The sequence below is a fragment of the Ahaetulla prasina genome, chromosome 2 (assembly GCF_028640845.1).
Source record: "Ahaetulla prasina isolate Xishuangbanna chromosome 2, ASM2864084v1, whole genome shotgun sequence".
Classification (NCBI taxonomy): domain Eukaryota; kingdom Metazoa; phylum Chordata; class Lepidosauria; order Squamata; family Colubridae; genus Ahaetulla; species Ahaetulla prasina.
The window spans coordinates 164,641,125-164,665,203 of NC_080540.1; the positions used below are offsets into that span (position 1 = coordinate 164,641,125).

The window sequence follows — 24,079 nt, forward strand, 5'->3', positions numbered from 1 at the left end:
TATGTTAGTCATACTGTACAATAGTCTTTCCCAATGTAGTAGTCACTGGCTGTATTCGATCTCAACTCCCATTATCCTATTAGCTATGCTAGTTGGGGAATTCTGGGAGTTGCAGTTCACTGCATCTGCATACCAAGTATGGGAAAGCTGGGTTATAGAGGGATTGCTATTGCTAAAGTAATAAAAGGAAATGTTTCCGTGAGCAAAGTTTTTTTTTAAAAAAAAATCCCATTCAATTATGTTTGATTCTCAGAAACTACCTGGAGAAGTCTCTGCGGTTTTCTTGGCAAGTTTTTTGAGAAGTGGTTTGCCCTTACCGCCTTCCAAGGACTGGGAGAAAGTGACTGTTCAAAGGTCATCCAGTTGATTTTTTGCCTAAGGCAGGACTAGAACTGACACACTCCCAATTCCTAGACTGATGCCTTCACCACTACACTCTATAGACTCTTAAGAAAAAAAATATTCCACACAAAAACATTAACCAAACATTCTCCATGTTTCTTCTTAAAGGAACAGAATTCTGTCCATTATTCTATTTCTAAGCAACAGACATTCCACGACAGGAAGTCAGAACAGAAATGCCATGCTTACCAACTTCAGCTTTCTCTAATAGTTAACAGTGCTTTTATGGGTGATTAGCTTTCTAAAACGATAGGTTTACTCCACAAGTTCAAGCACTTTTTATTCTTTCTGTTTCCAGAGGAAGGACTGCAATAGCTGTACCATAATTCTGGAAAGGTACAAGAATGTAGTTCATTCTGAATTCTATGATTTGTTCAATAAGCCACAATAGACTAAGTCCACAGCACACCGTAAGCCAAAAATGAATAGACCACTTTTCAATTTAGTGCAATTCATGAAGTCAGCCGAAATTTCTTCAAAAGACATTTCAACGCCTTTAATGAAATACAGGGAGACCTGGCATGCGGTAGTCCATAGGGTTGTGAGGGGTCAGGCACAACGTAGTGACTGAACAACAAATAAAGTACAATATCCCCATAGTATTTTGGGCACAAATTCATTATCATTAAATCAATTTCATCTATAAATCTTGGACTTATGGTGAAATGAATCCTAACATGTTACGTAACTACCAGTTCTACCCTGGCTGGTTTCGCTTATCCAGAAGTTGCTTCCATGTTAAATTAGCCATAATTATCTGCATTCACACATTGAATAAATCATGGTTTACAACAAGTAGTGGGCAGATTGAAATGCCATGTTAAGCCGAAATAAAATATGTGTTAAGTATAGTGTGGGGCAATATATGAACCCAGCCACTTATATAGCAGGTTGTTTACCTGCAACTAAGGCTGTTCAGTTGTCATCGGAGCATTTAAGTTGACAGATTTGGGCCTGTGCAGACCAACATTCTCAAATATTTTTTAGGTGAGCTAAATTGGCAGCAGTGAGCCTCTTCAAGTTCCTATATTGCACCAGCCCATCAAAATCTCCTCAGTCTTTTTTTTTTGGCCTGGGAAATAAAGCAATGACTTCACATGAGAAAAGTGAAGTAGGGAGAATCATGTGAACAATTCAGTTATAGATATGAAATGTTCTGTTATTTTTCATGGTCTCTGGGCATAATGGAGAATAGCAAGTTTTTCATAAGGTAAAAGGTTGGGAATCAGAAAAGAGAACCCTCTTATCAAAAGAGCCACCCAGGGTGGGCTGCTGGGGGTTCGCAGGGGTTCGGGAGAACCTCTAGCTAAGATTCTGTGCATTTCGGAGAACCCCCAAATCCCACTCCTAGCTGGCCCCACCCACCCCTCCCCTCCCAGGAGTCCCGACTCAGCCCGTTTTGGATGCAGGTAAGTGCAGGTAGTGCGTGGAGGCTCAGGGAGGGCAAAAAAAGGGCCTACTGGAAGTTTGGGAAATTTGAGCCCGTTCCAAATTGGGCCATTTTCACCCTCCTGGAGGCTCGAGGAAAGCCTCCAGAGCCCGGGGAGGGCAAAAATCCCTTCCCCCCCCCGCTGTGGTGCAGGAGGCCAACTAGGCCACACCCACCATGGCCACACCCACCCCACAACCAGGCAGAGAACCCCTTGCTAAAATTTTTGAAGCCCACCCCTGAAGCCGCCTGCTGTGGACCTGACATTGAGAAGGTGGGATAGATAGTCCACACTATAACTCTGCAGATATTTTGAAGTGGAAATTCTTAAGAGAGACATCAGAGTAAACGAGGTTGTTGTTTTTAAGCAGAGGTGCCTTTAACATCATCAAGGACCAACACTGTAAGCCAATGAGCTGGTAAACCAGACAATATATTGGGAAGAGGGAAGAAGGCCACCTCCTCATTCAGAATAATATGCAAGCAGCCAATTGGGAAAAAAACTTACTTCTTATAACTTAGAATGCCAGACTGTGTCTGACATCTAGGCAATGTAGCGTAGAATCCAATTGGCTGGTAGAACTAGAAAAGAAAACAGGTAAAATAATGTCTGGGGATATATGGAATGTAGACACAACTTTGGGTATAAAAAAATATGTAGGTCACCCTTATCTTTGTGCCAAATTAAGGAAAGTGGTTGGAGGTGAATATAAAACTAGATATACTGGCTACATTATGGGAAGATTCAAGGAGCTGGGAGACATAGGAAAATGCCACATGAAATGAATCCCTGGAAAAATGAACTAAAGTCTTGACATGAACTTCTTGACCACCGAGTGAAAAAATGGATAAACCAAGAACAAAAATATGTAACACCAAATTAGCAGCCAAGCAAACTCTTAAAAAATGAGCTGGAATAATCTTAGTTAAAAATTGGCAGGACTCCTTACATAGTCAAGAAAGGGGTGGGATCTAAACAGGAACAAAAAAGAGAATATCCATTAAGCCCTATAAGGTTAGATCCCTGAGGATGTTCGGTATATTCTGAATCAAGGAAAGAGAGACCATATGAGCAGATAGTATCTGATGTGTCTCTGAACTAATACTGATTGTACTGCAGTATGCCCTAATTTATAAACAGATGTAGGCTACCATATGCAAACAATGGTAAGCATCTATTGTAATGAATAATGTAGATTAATGAGAGAATTTGTGAGAGAAGGATGGCTGGGTGGGTGAGTGGATGGAAGGAAGGAAGGAAGGAAGGAAGGAAGGAAGGAAGGAAGGAAGGAAGGAAGGAAGGAAGGAAGGAAGGCAGGCAGGCAGGCAGGCAGGCAGGCTGGCTGTGGGAAAAAAGTAAAGATAGAACCAATAGTAATAGGCACCTTGGGTGCAATCCTTAAACAACTGGAGCATCACTTGAACACCATTGGCATTGACAAAATACCATCAGTCAATTGCAAAAGGCAGTCAGAACAGCTTACTTCCTGAAACGATATTTTAATATCAAATAACATCTGCTTCTCTCACATATGCCTATCTTGAGTCCTTAGGAAGGACTTGATAGGTGGATAAAAATGTCAAATCCAGTCTAAGCATCTGATTGGCCGTATACCAGTGATAATAACAATAACAATAAATGGGAAACATAATAAACATAAGTAGCATGCCTGATATGGCAGTTATTGAAAAGAAGAAAGTCTGGATCATTGATGTTGCTATTCTGGGTGATGATATGATTGAGGAAAAAACAATTGGAAGAAAATATGAAATATAGGGACTTGCAGATCAAATTTGAATGCTTATGGAAAAAGAAATCCATTGTTACACCAATCATGATTAGAGCCTTTGGAGCAATGCCTGAAGAACTTCTTTGATACCTGGGAATATTGAATTTATAAGAACTAAATGCCCTAATTTTTTTTAAAACAACCACCTTGTCCTCTTGGATATATTCTATATTCTTAGATACTACCTTAATAATTCTTAAATCCTTTGTTAAGACTTGAATTCTTAAGTCCTTTGTTAGGATTTGAAGCCTTAACAAAGACTTGAATTATGAATTTTCCATCAATCTTAAACTGTGAATGTAACTGTACATTACCCATTTATATTACACAGGGAAAAATAGTGAAAACTGAAGTAACCAAGATACCTTCTGGAAATAACATCAACAGTCTGGATGAAGACGATCACTACAAATATCTAAAGGTGGTACCTTGAACACCATCAAACAATAACATCTGCTATCCCAGGTCCTTGGGAAGACTCAATAGCTGGATAAAAATGCCAGTCTAAACTTCTGGCTGACTCTGCGATGAACCATGTAATTTATTAAATTTATATGAAAGCCGATTCCCAGAGGCGCTGGGCGGTTTACAAATTGTTAAAAATGCTAATCTTTCATCTCTCTGCTTCAAAGATGTGCTATAATTACCACCATGCACTTGATAAATGTCTGTGATACCGAAGGAGGGATAATATAAAGAAATACTGATATTGGGTGCACTCAAGAATAAATCGGGAATAATATTTTTTTTGGGATGACAGCAGGAAAGCAAGCATCTATAATGTCTAAAGATGGATATGTGTGATTATCCTGAAAGGATAAACAGAAGGATGTTTGTCAAAATCAAAACTCTCAAGGAGTGATATAATCATTCACAATCTTCACCTCAGATTGAAGATCTTTACGATTCTTCTTCAGAGTGTGACTTTGAATAGAGTCTATGGCTAGTGGTGATAATTTGCTAGGAAGCGCCAGCAATAGAGGCTAAAACTGAATTTCATTCTAAGATTGTTAGGGTGAATAATTGCTGTGTAAATTCCCCTCCGTTTGGCCGTCTCCGTATCTTCTGGACCTTATGAAAATGCCATCAATAACAGCAGCAACCTCAACCAAATAATAAAAATGATAGGTAATACAAGTGATGGAAACTTGAAGAACGAAAAATATAGGTTGTCCTCGAGTTACAACCATAGTTTAGCCCAAACTTTATGCTGCTAAGTGAAGCATTTGTTCAGTGAGTTTTGCCCCATTTTACAACTTTTCCTGTCACAGTTGTTGAGTGAATCATTGCATTTGTTAAGTTAGTGACATGGTTGTTAAGTGAATCTGGATTCCCAATTGACTTTGCTTGTCAGAAGGTAGCAGAAGCTGATCACATGACCCCAGGACACTGCAACCGTCATAAATACGAACCAGTTGCCAAGCAGCTGAATTTTGATCATGTGACCGTGGGGATGCTACTACAGTTGTGAGTGTGAAAAATGGTCATAAGTTCATTTTTTTCAATGCCGTTGTAACTTTGAATGGTCACCAAATGAACTATGGTAAGTTGAGGACTACCTGTAGCCTTCCACAAAGGACCAGGCACCATTAAAGAAGCCCAAACAATATAAGCAAACCAATTGTAGCATGACCACCCCAACAATATTCTCTGCAGTGTAGTCAGCAATATATCAACACATCGAACAATTGCTTTGAAAGATGGCCCCAGTCAGTGAGAAAGACAGTGACTAAAAGCTCTTTCAGAGAAAGGCTAAAAAAAACCCCAACAACTGCTATTTCATTTCACAAGGGTATTGATGGAAGCCATTTCAACCTTATCATTTGATAATTGGAATTCTAACTTTGAGATAGAATATAAATATCTCCCAAATGAATTCTAACTAAGTCTCTCTTTATCAAAGGCACATTGATAATATTCTAACTCAGAGGTCTCCAACCTTGGCAACTTTAAGCCTGGCGGACTTCAACTCCCAGAATCCCCTAGCCAGCAAAGCTGACTGGGGAACTCTGGGAGTTGAAGTCCACCAGGCTTAAAGTTGCCAAGGTTGGAGACCTCTGTTCTAACTAATTTACCCAGGGAGTTTCCAGTGTCATGAAATGAGGAATCTATCAGATCTTCGAAGAGGAAGATTCCATTCCCTCTTGTACACAATGTGAATCTTCCATACTCGCCTCCCCAAAATAAATCAAATAATAGATGCTCAGGTATTTCTCAGCATCCCTTTCCTGCTTGAAGGAACACAGGCAAAACTGATAGCAATGTTAGAACCGAGACATCAGATAAGACCAGACTGGTTATCAAGGAGTGGTTGCTGCACTGGTGAGATGCAATGAAAGGAGAGGGGCAGCCTCCAAAGAAAAGAACAGTCATTAATCCAATTGCTGAACCTGCAGGAGAAAGAAATACTCAAGCATGAGATTTTGAATCAAAAGCAAATTTCTCTGAATCCAATCCTGGTCTTCAGTATTGAATGATGGGTGTGACCTTTGTGGTACAGAAGACAACACTAGGGCACACCAGTGGTGGGTTTCAAATTTTGTTACTATTGGTTTTGTGGGTGTGGCTTGGTGGGCATGGCGGGGGAAGGATACTGTAAAATCTCCATTCCCTCCCCATTCCAGGGGAAGGATCAGAAGTGGGTTACAGCAGGTTCTGACTAGTTCTGGAGAACCGGTAGCGGAAATTTTGAGTAGTTCGGAGAACCGGTAGTAAAAATTCAGACTGGCCCCGCCCCCATCTATTCTCTGCCTCCCGAGTCCCAGCTGATCGGGAGGAAATGGGGATTTTCCAGTAACCTTCCCCTGCCACGCCCACCAAACCACGCCATGCCCACCAAACCACGCCCACAGAACCGGTAGTAAAAAAATTTTGAAACCCATCACTGGGAAGGATACTGTAAAATCTCCATTTCCTCCCGATCATCTGGGACTCAGGAGGCAGAGAATAGATGGGGGTGGGGCCAGTCCGAATTTTTACTACCGGTTCTCCGAACTACTCAAAATTTCTGCTACCGGTTCTCCAGAACTGGTCAGAATCTGCTGAAACCCACCTCTGGCAGGAACTGCTTATGAAGTATACTGCTGTTGTTGAGCCAGTATGGTCTAGTAGAGAACTGGAAATTATATATATTGTTTATGGAGACTTTTTATATAGAGAAGAGAAATGATTGCAGATCTATCAAAAGGAAAAGCCTGTGTAGAAAGAATCTTACTGTGGATAATAAGTACAGAGGCATAAGGAGTACCATGGCCAATGGTACCTAGAATTACTCAGTTCCAGAAAGATCTGAGGTTGTCAATGTTGCAGAATGTCCTTGTTTTTAGTACACTTGAAACCATGAAGGCAGAACCTTTGGAAGCATCAGAATTTGTTGAGGATCAAATACCAAGACCAAGAATCTTGCCTGTGAAAAATGGTGGGAAGAACTGTAGATGTTGAATGAATTTGATCCATGGTGGTCCAGTTCTGTGACAGTCAGTACCAAAAAGAGAAAGAGAAAGAGAGGTAGAACCAAGCTGTCTTAAGTCTCCAAACTTTGGCAATAAAAGGCTCCTTGAGGTGCAAAAAATTTGCTGCACCTAATTTAATTACTTCCGTTTTCTTGATATTGAAACAGGAGATGAAAATAATATTCCCCGGATTAATGTCACAAATGTCTTTGGTAAGCTATTTTGGTCCCTAAATCACAATCAGATTATGTGGTTTTTAATCACCAGTTTCCATTTTGATGATGTTGGACAAAGGTCAAAATTGTCGTTTATCCCTGGCCCAAATAAGGGTGACTTCCAGCTGTGGGTGCTGCTTTCAGAATCTGCCTCCACAAAGACATGCAACAGCAGAATTTTTGGTAACAGAACTATAAATCAGTGTGACACTTTCTAAGACAGGAGAGAAATTTAGAGTGGCAGCCCCTGGGAGGACTTTCAGTCTCACAGTAAGAACACTTTTGGGGAGAATCTTAGACTTCAAGACCTAGGTGCCTTTTGAAAGAGACATCAACAAGAAAGAGACAATATTATCTTGCTATTTGTTTCATTTGCTAAAGAAAAAGAAACATCACTCAAACATGGGAGACGAAGAACAAAAAAATGCTTTTAACAAAGTCACTAAGATGGTGGGGCAAAAAACAACAACAACAAAAAATGAGATGATTTTGGCATACTAGTGCTCTATAAAATTTGGAACTTTTCCTAACAAAGGTCAGCTATAGGATATTCTTGATTGGTTGCACAAGATACTCACCATGAAGTGTAATTATAGTTATCTCAGCATAGATCAGTGGAGATATACTAGCCCATGAAATACAACCAACATTTTAACATTACTTACAATCCCGAGAGACCTAGCAACTTTGCATGTTCATTTTGTAGATTTAGAACACCAGTTAGGGATAGGTTAATGAAGCTTTCACATTGTGTGCTATGGCATTATGTGGTTGTTTGTTTTAGCTTAGTACATTACATGAATCCAGTTGCTGTACCTTGTTAACCATTGCGCCCTTGTTGGGCAAATCCAACCATTTGTAGTGCATTTAAAAAGCTAAGATGAGGCAATGTCTTAGCACAATATATTAATCCAATCACTGTATGAAACTGCTTGTTTTACTTGGAAGCAAAATGATTCTTGAGCTAAAGTTCCACTACTAGAGTTATCCTCCTTGTTACATAATTAATCACATTGAATGACACTTGTCACCATCTTGATGAAGTCAGATCTTTTTTTTTTTAAAGAATTCTCAACTTATTCTTCAGTTGCAGGATGAAGTTAGCTTCCCACAACTTTGCAAGTAAAATGACAGATGTAAAATTACTGCCAACTCAATGCCAGCTGAGCCATCCAACTTCCCTAACCATTCACACTTTAATCCATTTGGAGGTGTGTGGTGTTGTTGTTGTTGTTGTTTTTTGTTGTTTTTTTAGAAAGCACCCAACCAGCATGTACTGTATGTATGTGTCTCTAATGAAAGTATTGCCTCTTTCTAAAAAAGATAACTTCAAAAAAAATACATAGTGCAACACTGCTCTGGGAACTGAGGGGGAAGATATCTGAGTGACACAATGGGAACCAACCAATCAGTATTGTACACAGACAGCTTCTCTTTCAAACTTGTTGAACTAGTTTTTTTCCAGGTTCAGCCCTGGAGAGGAATGGTACATTTGGGTTGCGCACTCAAAAAATGTTAAGACGGGCCACCTTCATCCAAAGTCAAAAACTCTGAATACAATCACCAGGCCTCAGCTGTCTCACCCTCATTTCCCTGTGCAAAAGGAAAACACCAGCCCCCTTGGGAGTAAGTCTTATCACCTTGATACTATCCAGACTCAGTGCCTAAAAGCTTAAAGGCTGCAGCAGGGAGGACTTTTGGAGAGAGAGAAAAAAAGAAAGAGGAAGAAGAACACAAGCTGATGAGTGAGAAAAGGCAAAAAAAATAGTACAACTTTGGCAGGCTGGACTTCTCTCTACCAAGTGGTAAATGTCTCCCAACCCTCCAAACGAAGCTGAGCCTTGAAACAGTTCATTTCGCCAATGGAGAACTGAGCCATTCCTTCAAACAGGAGTGGCAGCTAGCTACTGTCAAGAAGAATTGCTTCGGCTGTCCTTCCTCAGCTGAAGCTGGCATGCCAGATAATGGCGATTGGGAAGGGGAAAACTAAAGGGCACAAAACTGCGCTGCCAAGAAGGTTTATCTCTTTTAGCTGGGCGTCTTATTTTCATAGACTAAGGCAGAAGTCTTCAAACTTGGCAGCTTTAAGACTTGTGGACTTCAAGTCCCAGAATTCTCCAGCCAGCATAGCTGGACTAAGGTGTTTCTTTAAAACCCTATCCTAAAAATATTAGAGGTCTCAGCAATGGAATGAGCTACTTCGGGATCTCTGAGCAAGGCTCCAAGGGAAATTAGGAAAAGAAAGACATCAGTTCCATTGGGGATGAAAACATACTTGAAGTTTTATTGATCCTTTTGATAAGGTCCTGCAGATACTTGATACTTCTCTGAAATAACATTTTAGTGAATATGAATAAGTTTATGGGAAAGTCTTTAAAAGTTAAATACGATAATGTTGAACTGCATACCAAAGCACCAGAATCTGATGGGGGAACTCTGGGAGTTGAAGTCCACAAGTCTTAAAGTTTCCAAGGTTGGAGATCCCTGATCCAGAGGATATGGCAAAAAGTATAATATTGAGAAACTGGAGAAGTGAAATTATTCCAAGTATTAACGTTTGGTTTTCAAAAATGGGTAATTTAGCCTTCTTGGAAAAGTCAATTTTCTACTAATCAAAAGATGAAACAAACTAACGGAAAGTCGAAAGTTCGTCCACCCCCCCCTTTTTTTTAGCTGTTTTCATTAATACTAATGCATACTAATAAATATTAATATTACTCAGCTATGGATTTGGATTACTTTCTCTCACAGACCAAAACAGAAATAATTTTTTAATCTGTCCAGTTTGTCCCAATTTCTAACATCTAGCACAGTTTCCCCCCCTGCCTACACCAACACACTATCCACCACATTTCCAATTGATGTCTTTGGCTCTGCCACGTAAACTGTGGCTATTTGAACCAAGCTCAGCCAAGATTATTTGTGAAAACAGTGGTTGCATTGTGTGGGTGCAAATGGCAGCTCTGCCCTTCCAGGCCTTAGCCCAGGGCTATGTTAGGCTAATATCAAATTAAAAAACAGTGAACCTGAGTACTATAGTCATTTGTTTTCCTCCAACATTTTCTTTCCTTGCCTGAAGAGTCCAATGTTGTTGGGATCCATCATATTGTATCCTTTGCCATTTAGTCTAAGAATGGCATTCAAGCTGAATTAATAACACTTCCTCTGTCACTATTTCTGGCTTGTGGCTGGTTGCCTGCTCTCATAATCTAACTAGATGTCTGCAGCATAGCTTGGCTTTTTTCCATAGGTCAGATTTAATAATGGCTCTACAAGAAGCTCCTAGTTACTGAACTGATCTCAAAAACTTAAGCAAGTTCAGAACTGGTTAGTCCTTTGATGCGAGGCTATTAGTAAATCCTAGAGTCTTAAACTAAAGTGGGAAGTTGAAAAAAAGATTCCAGAAAAAGTTGCAATCTTTGGATGAACAAACAAATCAAACAAAGACAAATCCTTTTCATATATTTGTCAGGAAAGGTGCATGACACATCCGTGAAGTCACTGAGACTTGAACTCAATTTTAAGATTACATTTTATTAAAAGATACTTCACCATGCTAATTAAGATAGCAATAACTTACAACAACATATCTCCCTTCACCTTAGAGAAACCCAAGGCCTAGTTTTTCCTTTGCCCTAACATATACCATTTTTCTTTTTCTCTGAATCATTCTGTTTCTCCACCAGTGAGGTTCTTTATGTCTGTCTGGTTACTTCTCTCTTCTTTCATTTGGATTGATGCCTGCTGTCATAGTCTGTTCTAATTACCTCAACAGGATCCTCTTAAATTTCTATCATTATTAACCAGCACAGCCACTTTGAGATGGCTGGGAACCATAGGTGTTGATGTTCAACACATCTTAAGTGCCACAAGATGAGATAGGATGATCTATTTCATTAATAATAATAATAATAATAATAATTTAATTTGTATACCGCCCTTCTCCCGGAGGACTCAGGGCGGTGAACAGGCAGATAAAATAAAGACAATACATTCAATAAAAACAATATTATAAAAAACTTATTCCAATAGCCTAAATTTAAAATACAATACAAAATATAAAATAAACCCCAATAAAATCCATATTTAAAACCCTATTAAGCCAGTCCTGCTCGAAAGAATTGGTACTCTCACTGCATATACTACAGTGGGTTTCCACCTGGACCCATACAATCCCCAAAAAGGGGATAAGGCAATTGTCCAATACATCTCAAGATTGTCATGTTGAAGAATGTTGCCTTCCAAGTTCAATTAGCTTTGGCTCTGTTACTCCAATCTGTTCAAACTCATTTTAAGAATATATCCCACGTGATTTGGTTTCTTCAGTCTAGAATATATACAATCCGCAGAATACTTTGGATACCTTTGAAATCCACAACCTTTAGAGACTCAATCAAAATGCCATAGACTTTTCAATAGCGTGATCCTACTCATTCAACTAGATCTCAGTTATTTACTTTGTTAATGGGATAAGAGCTGCCATGGATTTACAAATAAAAAGGTGGAAGATGAATCATTTGTATCCCTGGTGCTTGCCAGCAACACCTGTCACGTTTTATCCACAATAGCAGAAGAAAGGGCACGGCAAATCAACGTAAACAACCCTGCTGTGTTATTTTCTAGAAACAAACTAGCTTCTGGGAAACTCCTTCTTCCCACTCAAATCCCATACCTTTAACATTTCCTATAATTCTCCGGATAGCAAGTTTCATCATTCTCTGACCGCATTATTGGGAGGACAGGAACTGCAGTCCACGGTTGCTCGCTGCTCTCCCATTAAAAAAAATATTTTGAGATCCTCCAGCGCAACCTCTTAACTAATTCAAAACTTCTTGATCTAGCCTGATACTCTCAAGAGGTCTTAAATTTGCTTCCCTATCATTAAAATAGAATTTCAGGTGTTAATCCAATGGTTGGAAAGAGGCATTGCAGATTATGGAAGTTTGATCTAGATCAGGGGTGTCCAACCATGGCAATTTTACAACTTGTGGACTTCAACTCCCAGAATTCCTCAGCCAGTGCATGCTGGCTGAGGAATTCTGGGAGTTGAAGTCCACAAGTCGTAAAGTTGCCAAGGTTGGAGAGCCCTGATCTAGAGGATTGATTGCCAGCCCTTTTAATGTAGATAAGTGGGTATTCCAGCATTGCCCTTTATTGTAGCAATTGTTTTATTGTATAATGACTATTTAAAAAGTCAGTGTTTCTCTGTCTCACGTAATACCAAACAAAACAGAGGTGGGTTTCAGCAGGTTCTGACCATTTCTGGAGAACCGGTAGCGGAAAGTTTGAGTAGTTTGGAGAACCGGTAGTAAAAATTCTGACTGGCCTCACCCCCCATCTATTCTTTGCCTCCCAAGTCCCAGTTGATCAGGAGGAAATGGAGATTTTTGCAATAACCTTCCCCTGGAATGGGGTGGAAATGGAGATTTTACAATATCCTTCCCCTGCCACGCCCACCAAGCCACACCCACAGAACCGGTAGTAAAAAAATTTGAAACCCACCACTGAAACAAATCAATTTTGAGTTTCTTTCTCATGCTTATACAGCTCTCTACCTTTTCATTACCGGATCCAGACTTGGCAATGTTTTTTGTTTTTTTAATTGCTAAAAATCATTGTTACCTTGCTACTCAATGCAGTATCAGTGGGAAGAAAAGAAGAGTACATTCACGTTTATTTTGGTTAGGAACCAATTCTTTAAGTAGTCTTTTTTTACCAGGAGGACGTTATGCAAGAAAAGGGAGCAAAGAAGGGCTAGTGAGACACACAACTGTCTATGCTAAGCTAACCTAATTAGTCAAGCAGAATTATGTGAATTGACTAAACTTGCATGCCTTGTTTACCTTGTTCAGAGTCCAAAATGAAGCCCAACAGAGGCACTGTAAATCACGGGAGAGGGAGAGAGCTACATGGAGTAAATGCCTTACCTTCAGACAGTGCCAATTTTTTATTCAAACCTTCATATATTTTCTATTCTCCATAGCAGTGGTGGGATTCAATTTTTTTTACTATCGGTTCTGTGAGCTTGGCTTGGTGGCGTGGCAGAGGAAAATCCCCATTTCCTCCCGATCAGCTGGGACTCGGGAGGCAGAGAATAGATGGGGGCGGGGCCAGTCAGAGGTGGTATTTACCGGTTCTCCGAACTAGTCAAAATTTCAGCTACCATTTCTCCAGAATTGGTCAGAACCTGCTGAATACCACCTCTGTTCCATACTACTGAAGACTGGAAACTTGGGTTTTCTTCTCAAAAATATGTGTATTTGGCATTGCCCAAATGGCAATTTCTTGCCAGTAGAGCAGGTTTTTCTGTCTCATCTAGATGTAGAAAATCCTAATCTAAGGTTGGCCATAATGAGATTTAGAAGAAAACATGACCCATGGGAATCAGGAACTGACATAATCTTACATTAGCTAGTTTTCCTATTAGAAATTAACCCACAATTGTTTTTCTATCATCAATCCCAACTTAACAACTTTGGGTAGGTTAGACTACAAATTACACAATTCATACTTAGTCTATCAAGTACACTAGTACTACTAGAATTATGGACCCTGCTGGCTTGCTATGACAGGCTATAATCTAATATATCTGAAGGGTATTAGATTAAAGAAAGGTATTCTCTAATTTTGAATGCAAGAATCTCAAAATAACCCCATGGCAAATATAACCTCCACTGAAAGAAATAGGAGACCTGTGGTCCTTTTGCACATCACCTGCTGCTGTTACCTGCCCAGAGTACCTGCACTTGTTATGCAGGAAATTTGAAATAACTCCACATGGCCAAGTGGTATAAATAAAGCAACACATTTCAGCTCCACATTATCTTTTATTCCCTCCCCTCCCCCAATATAGTCTTAGATTCTTAAGTTGGCTAGCCAATAACGTGTTTTGGAAACCTCTGGATCTCCTAGGAAGCTGTATATAGTCTCTTAAGAAGGCCAGTAATGACAAATTGAATGACACATTGCCCACAATTATTGATCATTCCCTGCCATGAATGCTGTGCAATATTGCTTGTATTCTGTCTCAAAGGCCTGGCTGAAGTCATTTCTAAGCTGATGAGATGGGTACTCTAGAACCCTTTCCTAGATCCTTTGTAAATGGGAAGAAAAGAAATAGTGAAATATTCTTGGAAGGAAGCAACTTCAGCCGCATTCATTGTATTCTTCAGACGTGGCTGGCCACCATAAATCTGGATCGTGCTTTAGAAGTATTACTCTAAAAAGACTTCCTCTGTCGCTGAGTCAAAACTCTATCCACCTATCCTTGAATCAGCAGAAAACTACATCCGCAAAACATCTGCTGTTCCCATTGCTGTCTCTTATCTAGCCTCTATGGCCTCTGATCTCACTCACTCACTCACTCATCCTCAAAGGTAATTGGCAAAACCTAACAAATTTCACACATCTGTGGGCTGCCATTGAACTGTGCCAAAGATGTCTACTTTAGTACAGCTAAGGCTGAGTTATGCTTGTCCATTCATGGACTGGAAATGAGATGAAGACAATCTCAGGAGAACATGGCCGAAAAAGAGAGAGAGAGAGAGAGAGAGATGTGGTCTGGGCACATTCGTGCTATGATTAGTGGGTAAAGATTAGCAAGTGGGCAAAGGCTCTTAGACAGAAAACACGTGCGGGAGTTTCTCAGAACAGCTTTATTAGAACAATGATAATATCTGGCTACCATATTTTTGATACGTTCGGTTTATACAACAGTGACCGTTTCAGTGAACACAGCATATTCTATGCAATGGAGATGAGACAAAAAGGAACACTCTTCTTGCGCTAAGAAGTTATAATACTGTATAAATATGGATCTACGCACACCTTCTAACAATAGGTTGAGGCAGGGGTATCCAAACTTGGCCTCTTGAAGAGTGGTGGACTTCAACTCCCAGAATTCCCCAGCCAGCATGATCTATAAATATGAACAAGTGGCTGGCTGGGGAATTCTGGGAGTTGAAGTCCACTTCAACTTCATTTCACTTCCAGTTGAAGTTCAGGTGGCCAAGTTTGGACATCCCTGGGTTAAGCTAAACGGCACATTCCACTCTAGTCATAGTTGATTAGAGAAGAGAGTCAACTCCATCAACCATATAAGCGGTGGGGGGGAAACTGTGCCCAACAGGCTTTGGACGTACAGGACAATGTTGAAGGAATAATGGAAAGGAACAAAGCTTTGTGAATAGAATAGAATAGAATAGAATAGAATAGAATAGAATAGAATAGAATAGAATAGAATAGAATAGAATAGAATAGAATAGAATAGAACAAGGTGAGAGGCAACTTTTAAATTTAAACCAAAAACCATACAATTGGAAAAGGCTTTAATGTTCATCTTGTCCAACTCTGCGCTCATATAAGATTGTCTCATACATGTCTGGGAGCAATTTAAAGCCCAATATTTTTCAATTTCCTGACTATCCTTGAAGGAGAAAATCAAAAACAAACACAACTATAGCAATTAGCAAAGAAGCATCTAAGAGGAAGCCAGAGTGCCGGTATTTTATCGTAACTCAAATGGATATCTGGGTTCTAAGCCTAAACCATCCTTAACCATGCTCAGATGAGGATTACTGTCCAGTCCATATCTTTTAGTCTTAGTCTTGTTATTAAAAGGATGAGATGGGCAAGAAGTACACAGTATCCTGAATTAAATGAGAAAGACACAAAAAAGAGCTTGGACCAGATCAAAGCAGAAGGCTACTCAGTCTGCAAAGGTTCCGAGACGTGGATATCTTTTTCAGTCTCCTGTGGCCCAATGTTAAAAAAGAGTTTTTATTGCACCTTCCCACTTGGTTTGCCGGGATACAGATTTTATCCATCATGGCTTTATTTATATGCCTGCCTTTAATTTCATCCTTTTTAAACAGTTTATTTTTGGCCAAATGCTGCTACTAATGAAAAACATAAAGGGAGTATTCCACAGAACCAAAAGTAACAGTAAACAGGATCCCAAAGGATATTCTAGTTTTTTGTTTGTTTTTTTTAAAAAATGTCTCACTGTAGGTCCTTGTCTGCCATGTGAGAGACAGTCTGAATCCTGAGACCAGAAGGTTCTAGGGGCCCATCTGAAATTTTAGTAGGCTAGGCAGAAATACCATGTTCCCCCTCCTTTTTTTTTTAATTCTGCACTAATCAGAGGAGAGTAGATGCAAGTTCTGCTTTGTAATTAAAAAAGGCAGCAAATGAGGAAAGCAAGAAGGATCAATGTTCACCAACACGAAATGTTCATATGCTACAATTTTCACTCCACCCAATTTGGAAAATCAGTGCATCCATTTATCTCACTGTTGTTCTGACTAATAAGTCGAATGACCTCTATATATCTCAGCCTCATATCCCTTATAGTTACAACAGGAATCCCTCCACCTTTCCGTACAGGACAACGGAAGATGCTCGGATACATAACAAAGGTACAGAAAGAAAATTGACAATATAATTGAACTTGGGGAGCAATCCTCAGATTTTCCTTTAGGGGGTGCTCACTTAAAAGATCCACACTATACCATCCAGCCTGGTTCCATTTTCCAATCGAAACCTTAACATTAATATGTTAATATATACAAAACAGTCCAACAGAGACATAATGGAGACTTTTTAGATCTGCATTTAATTGGCTCCTAGTACAGACATATTGGCCTCATTATTTTTGGAATCCTATACACCCATCATATCTTTTATTGAGGTCCAGACATCTGGGCCTGAAAATTGGTTCTGTTGCTAGGCAGAAGATTGCCAAGGAAACAGATTTGTTGCCTACTCAACAGAACAGATCCAAGCAGATAGGCTGCTAGCCACCACAACCATCAAGCAAGCCTATTGTGCAGTCAATAGTCTACACAAGAGTGATACTTATATAAGCAACAAGGAGATGCAGAAGAGGAAAGATTAGAGAGTAGCAAGATGACTATAAAAGATGGATGGATGGATGGATGGATGGATGAGTTAATTATGTATGCAAATCATTCTCCTACATGAAGATAGCATGGAGCAATACTGGCTTGATAGCAAGTCAAAAATAAGAGGATGGCAGAAAAAGTCTGCGCCAGGATGGAACTACAGGAACGTTTACTTTGTTCTTTTCCTATGCCTAGCAGAAGCAATCCGACAATGAAATCAGAACAATCTGTTTGCTATTTTAGCAATATATGTCAAGATGGGACTTAATTGACCTATTCAAGGATTTGGATAACTTTTGGAGGAGAGGAAGGTTACTCATAGTAGCTAAACGTTTCAGAATATAAAATAAAATAAAATAAAATAGAAATGAAATAATGACTAGCACCATGGTATAATGGTCTAGGCATCTGGAGCACAGGCCCAAAGCTGCCCCACCTAATCCACAGCCACCCACCACTACAACACTTTTTCCGGCCAAAAGCCGAGCGCTTTCCCACAAAAACTTACAGATGCCGGGCACTCTTTTCTTAGAGACAGTATGGGCTGCCACACCCCTTCTCCTTCCGCAAACATTCACAAAGTAATCCCTTGCTGCCTGCCCCGTCAACTTTGAAAAAACTTTGTTCAGGTATTCAAGAGGGAAAAGAAATGGTCCTGGGGACTAGGTGGAGAGAGGAGAGAGAGAGAAAGAAAGAGGGAGAGAGAGAGGCTTCCTTCTGCAATCCCAAATTGCCTGTCTAATTGCCCACCCTGGACTTCTGTATACTCTCAGTGAGAGATGTGCCGATGACTGAAAGCAGCCAAGGTTTCAACACCTTTCCAGGCTCACTGCAATTCAGTATTCAGGGGAGACATTACTCCACACGCTGAATGGGAAGGGAATTTGAAGGGGGAGTGGGGTGGGGGGAGAGGAAGGCAACAGGGTTGTCCAAGCTTATCAAACTGGAGTTCACCCAGATGAGGGGTCCTCTGTCCAAACAGACACCCCACTACCACCACCCCACACGTATCTACACATAATTATCCTTACCCCAACTTTGTCATGCTCACACTTTCTCAGAGCCAGGGTTCCTGCCATTCATAAGGAGTCCCGGACAAATACATCACAGGGCGGCTCTGACACAGTCTCTGCTCTCTGTGTGTGTGTGTGTGTGTGTGTGTGTGTTCAGATCCATTTCAGACATACAAATCTCTCTCTTGCTCTCTCTCTCTCTCTCTCTCTCTCCCTCTCCCTCTCTCTCTTTCTCCCTTTCTCTCCCTCCCTCTCTCTTTCTCTCTCTCTTTCTCCCTTTCTCTCCCTCCCTCTCTCTTTCTCTCTCTCTCTTTCTCCCTCTTTCTCTCCCTCCCTCTCTCTTTCTCTCTCTCTCTTTCTCCCTCTTTCTCTCCCTCCCTCTTTCTCTCTTTCTCTCTCTCTCTCTCTCCCCCCCTCCCTCTCTTTCTCTCTCTTTCTCTCCCTCTCTCTCTTTCTCTCCCTCTCTTTCTCCCTCTCTTTCTCTCCCTCTCTCTCTTTCAAGAAGACCTTCCCCCTTCCACGGGATCACCCACCGTGCCGGACTCGAAGACTTGGAAACTCCAAAAAGAAAGCGGACCAGTCCAGATATCCAAGCGCCAAATCAAGGGATCTGACCTCCCACCTTAGCTCAAGGCCCAGCCGACTGCCGACTCACCTGTTTCCCCGGGCAGGCTACAGACGAGCTGGGGTGGTGGTGGGGGACGACGACCCCGAGAGACACCTGGAAAGCTCCGGGAACTTTCCACGTCCCGTCTCTCCCCGCCGCTCCTGGGCGAGTAGGAGCCTCCCTCGCGTTGAGAATCTCTCTCTCTCTCTCTCTCTCTCTGTTTTTTAACGTTCGCTAAGAAATCATTATACTCGGCTATTCATAACCCCAGTAGATCATGTGACACAGCCCTGAAAATATACAGCACATTTTTTCAAAAACCACAGAATGACTTCAGGCGAAGACACGGAAAATATTTTCTCTCTTCTCCTCCTCTCGCTGCCGCCGCCGCCGCCGCCGCCACTGCCGCTCCCCCTGCGCCCAGGCGTCTGTCACAGCTGGGCTGTGGGACATGTTCCCATGTCCCACAACCCAGCGGCTTCCTCCACCAAGCCAGGATGCGGCCGGAGCCTCCCCGTCCACCCTCAGAGACCCCCAAAGACGGATAGACGTTGTGAACCAATACTCGGGGTTCAGCCTAAAGAAACCCAAGCCGTTTATAACAACCCTCCAGTTAACTCTCTCTACCTGTCACTCTCTTGAGGGCGAACCTTTCTTTCCACTACACACCAATATTTTTGTGAGTGCATTTGCGAGTCACAATTTTGTCAAGCGGCTTTGCCAGGTGGGGGGAGTGGATCCCAGTAATCTCCGAGTCGGTCTGGTTTTCGACAAGGTGCCAACGGGTCCTGTTCCAAAAAGTAGCCGGTGGGACCACACGGGGAAAAAACTAAATCATTACTCTTAAATAAACAGAGTTAAATACAATCGCTTCCATTCAGGAAATTCTCCCTCCTGTCATGTTAGAAATTAACTAACCCGTGATACCAACTTTTGGAGGTCTTCGGGATGAGGGCACATCTCAGCTTTCACACTGAAACCTGGAGATCTTGGTACTTCTTTGCTCTAAGTAAAGACCAGTAAGAGCAGAGAAAGAAAGAAATTGTCTTACCACCTTTTCTTAATCTCTTCCTTCTCTACCCCCACCATTGCTTAGCCTTATGTAATTTTTAAAGAGCCAAGGAAGTTTTTATAAGGCACTATCAGTCCACATGGCTTTAAAGGAAGCAGTGACCTCAGCTAATATGATTGACCCTGCCCAGCATAGTCCTCAGCCTGGTGCCCTCCAGACATTGGCACAGAATTCTGGGCACTGTAGTACCCACACTTTGGGAGGATCCTAAAAAACTCTCTTTTTGGTGATTTCTCCTGAGCTTTGACAAATAAGTCGATACAGGTAGTCCTCAATTTACGGCCACAATTGAGCCCAAAGTTTCTGTTGCTAAGGGAGATCTTTGTTAGGTGAGTTTTGCCCTATCTTACAACCTTTCTTGCCACGTTTGTTATGTGTATCACTGCAGTTGTTAAATTAGCAACACGGTTGTTAAGGGAACCCATTGACTTTGCTTGTCAGATGGTCACAAAAGGTGATCACATGACCCCCAGGACATTGCAACCATCATAAATACAAGTCAGTTGCCAAGCGTTTGAATTTTGATCACGTGATCATGAGGTTGCTGCAACGATTGTAAGTGTAAAAAAAGGTCATGTCACTTTTTTTCAGTGCCGTTATAACTTTGAACAGTCGCTAAATGAACTGTTGTTAGTTGAGAACTACCTGTATCCAAATACTAGACAACCACCTCATATTGACTCAAATCCCCATAGCTCACTATTGTCTATATAAATTGGTAGCCAACTCCATCAGTTTAAGACCAAGTTCTAGTCCCGCCTGGAAACGCCAGGAGCTAAACCCCTTCCACTGATTCCATAAAAGTTTTCAAGACTGCTATTTTAAAAGAACACAACATGTTGTCTCCTGGAATGGTGATTATATATACTACATCTCCACCTTGGACATGATAAGTATTTACACTAGACCAGGGGTCTCCAACCTTGGCAACTTTAAGCCTGGTGGACTTCAACTCCCAGAATTCCCCAGCCAGCTTTGCTGGGCTGGGGAATTCTGGGAGTTGAAGTCCTCCAGGCTTAAAGTTGCCAAGGTTGGAGACCTCTGCAATAGACCACCTGCTGGAAGACACTAGTGCCACTAAATCCACATTTTTAGAGCATTTTAATCTGTGCCATGCTTGTACCAACCACTGGCCCTAGGAAAGAACGGCCTGTGTGATTTGGCAACTTTGAACATGCTAGCTGAAGTACGAAAAGCCACTTCATCCTTCCCCGCTGATCCAGGAGGCAAAACACGAACGGTTCTTCTTTTCTTGAATTCCAGATCTTGATGGGGCAGATTGAGAAATATATTTAGAACGAGATGCCTCTCATACAAAGGGGTGCTATTCAGCAGATTCTGACAGGTTCTGGAGAACCGGTAGAGGAAATTTTGAGTAGTGAGGAGAACCGGCAAATATCACCTCTGGCTGGCTCCAGAGTGGGGTGGGAATGGAGATTTTGCAGTATCCTCCCCTTGGAGTGGGGTGGGAATGGAGATTTTACAGTATCCTTCCTCTGGAGTGGGGTGGGAACGGAAATTTTGCAATACCCTTCCCCTGGAGTGGGGTGGGAATGGAGATTTTGCAGTATCCTTCCCCTGCCACACCCACCAAGCCATGCCCACCAAGTCACACCACACCCGTAGAACCGGTAGGAAAAAAATTTGAATTCCATCACTGCTCATACCTAACCACCCGCCCCCCTCCCCACCATCGCTAACTCACCAGAAAGTAAGAAATACGCCTAAGCAACAAGACAAGGGTGACGCTCTTTTAACAACTGCATCTCTCCTCAGTTGCATAGAGAGAGATGAAGGAATTCAGGTCTCCAAATCCCTGATTTGCCCCAAAATACTCAGCTCAAACAGTCTGTTCGGGGCCTTCGTAACAGAATTATGAGTCCCGGGTGTAAGCAGTGTACTGGGGCTCCTACGGCAACTACTCACAGGAATAAAAAATGTAAATGGTTGATAAAATTAAACATTATATTTATTTTATTGGCACTCCCAACCAAATCGGTGTTGAAACATGAAAAACATGCTGTGCAGCAACAACTAATCAACACGATAAACATTTCAATGATATACAAGGCTTGAAAAACACAATAATACTCAGTAAAGCCTCACAGTTGCTGTATGTATGTGATACATGGTGCATTGAAGGCTTAACATACACAGATTAGTATGGGGCCACTATGCTCACGGGTCCCACGCGAGCAAGTGCCCATCAGGCCCATGCCTTAAGACAGCCCTGCTGTGAAGTAGAAGTAGAAGAAGTAGTAGGCCTTCTTTTTGCTGAGCTCCAGGGTGGAACAGGCAGGCTCTCTCGATGGAGAGGCTTGAGCAGTCCTGTCTGGACTGGTTGCCCCCCACCTCCAATAAATGCTGCAGGCTTATCAGGCAAGGCGGCCTGTTCCAACAAGACAGATCTCCTGTCCTGTTCCCCCACCACCACCATCCTACACTTAGTCTGTTCTTTGCGTTGCTGCTCACATTCTGGGAATCTCTTCCCTCTTTTGTTCCTGTGGATTGTGATCTAGTCTGGGAATACAGGCAGTCCTCGACATACAAACCCCAACAGAGCCCAAGATTTCTGCTGTTACGTGAGGCGTTTGTTAAGTGAGCTTTGTCCCCTATTACTGCCTTTCGTGCCTCAGTGGCAGCTGTGAAACCCACTTACCTTCGCTACCAATTCGGAATGGGAGCGTGCGGGAGTGCGCGGGTGCTATACACGGGCGCGCCTCTTCTGCACATGGGCAGATGGTTAAAAAAAAAGGGGACATAATGACGTCCAGTGGGTGGGCGGAGCCTCCTGCTGCCGGCACTACCGGTTCAGCGAACCGGATAGAACCAGGGGGATTTAAGTGAATCACTTAACCTGGTTAGTAACCTGGTTGTGAAGTGAATCTGGCTTCCCCCGTTGACTTTGCTTTTCGGAAAGGGGATCCCCTGACCTTGGGACACAGCAACGGTCATAAATACAAACCGGTTGCCAAGCATCTGAATTTTGATCACACGATCCTGGGGATGCTGCAAAGGTCGTAAACTGTGAAAAACGGTCATCGGTCACTTTTTTCAGTGCCATCGTAACTTTGAATGGTCACTAAATGAACTGCTTGTTTGATTGAATGATTCCAGACTGACTTACGCCTTAATTGAAAAACAACAACAACAAAAACAACAAACAAACCAGGAATAAGCCAGAGATTGCAAATGAACACATCCCTATGTGCAAATAATGCTAAACGAAAATGGTCACTAGTAACCCAGCAAGAAACTAAGATTTTTAGATTGTTTTTTTTCAAAAGTTTTTTTTATTTTATAGACAAACATACAATACATAATCACTCATTCAGTGTGTCATCTGAGTACATCTTTTGTGTCTTCTTCTTGCTCCTCCAATATTTATCATTTCTTAATATCATCATTTCATTTATTATAACATTTCTCCCACATTTCTTACTTAGATTTTTAGATTGTGATGTACCACCCATTCAGACTATAATTTATTTCCTGGTTCCATTCTTTCATCTAAACATCACACTGACAGCCAAAACCAACAACCACAATTTGACTGAATGTAATATGTGAAGCCCAAAGTAACTACCCTACCCAACTTCATAATTACAGTTCTCAAGAGCTACATCTTCCATGGTCTAGTCATTGGGGAATAATACTGCTGATGGGGACAAAATTCATAAGGCCACTATGGATACAACTATATCCAGTTTGCCATGCATTGGCAGATGTCAACATTTAAAAATAACATCTGCCTGCCTTTCTAACAAATATGTTACACCTGGGGCTAGCTAATGCCATTATTAATACCATATCACTACAAATACAGTCAAAACCACACTTCCTACAAACTCCATCATATTCTCAGTGTGGTTTAGAGTTAGAGCAAGAAAGATGATTAGGGTACTGGAGGCTAAAACAAATGAAGAACGGTTGCTGGAATTGGATATGTCTAGTTTAATGAAAAGAAAGACTAGGGGTGACATGATAGCAGTGTTACAATATCTCAGGGGTTGCCACAAAGAAAAGGGAATCAAGCTATTCTCCAAAGCACCTGAGGGCAGGATAAGAAGCAATGGGTGGAAACTAATCAAGGAGAGAACTTAGAACTAAGGAGAAATTTATTGACAGTGAGAACAATTAGCTAATGTAACAGCTTGCCTTTAGAGGTTGTGGGTGCTCCATCCGTAGAGGCTTTTA

At 41.5% G+C, this 24,079-nt stretch overlaps 1 protein-coding gene across 2 annotated transcripts in view; it reads right to left on the reverse strand.

Annotated features, from left to right (window-relative positions):
* RARG (retinoic acid receptor gamma) overlaps positions 1-19,087 on the reverse strand; it is a 182,514-nt gene extending 163,427 nt beyond the window's left edge. The window contains exon 1 of one of the 2 annotated variants that reach the window (XM_058173450.1): positions 18,859-19,087. The gene's annotated coding sequence lies outside the window, so the exon portion shown is untranslated. Of the gene's footprint in view, positions 1-18,221; positions 18,334-18,858 lie in introns of those variants that run through there. The other variant, XM_058173453.1, reaches the window with a different exon arrangement.
* Between the last annotated feature and the right edge of the window lie 4,992 nt (positions 19,088-24,079).